Below are 450 nucleotides of genomic sequence, written 5' to 3'. Positions count from 1 at the left end.
TATGCCTTTCTTGGTTACTCACTTTACACTTGGCGAACCCGCACAATAGTATATGCTCCGAAGGAACGCAATGCAACGAGTATGAATGCCACCCTTCATTCAAAGCAAAACTAATTTAACCTGCTCATTTTGAAAAGCAGAGATTCAATGAACTCTAAATTCAAATTCAACTATTTAAAAAAAATCATTTGGTTAAGTGATCGAATAAGGACAAGGAGTAAGGTCTTGATTTAATAGTATATACTTTTATGATTGCATTTTTAATAAATACTCGTACTCAAATTTAGTGTGGGTAATAAATTTAAAACTCACATTTTTATCTTATATTGAAATTATTATTCACATTTTATTTTAGTGTTTTCTTGTAATTTTAAAAAATAAAATTAGGATGTTATAAAATCTTTAAAAAATTTAAATTAATATATTGATATTTGATCCCTTAATTTATAG

The sequence above is a fragment of the Abrus precatorius genome, unplaced genomic scaffold, assembly GCF_003935025.1.
Source record: "Abrus precatorius isolate BTA unplaced genomic scaffold, Abrus_2018 Scaffold11, whole genome shotgun sequence".
Taxonomy (NCBI): Eukaryota; Viridiplantae; Streptophyta; class Magnoliopsida; order Fabales; family Fabaceae; genus Abrus; species Abrus precatorius.
This window is presented reverse-complemented; position numbering follows the sequence as displayed.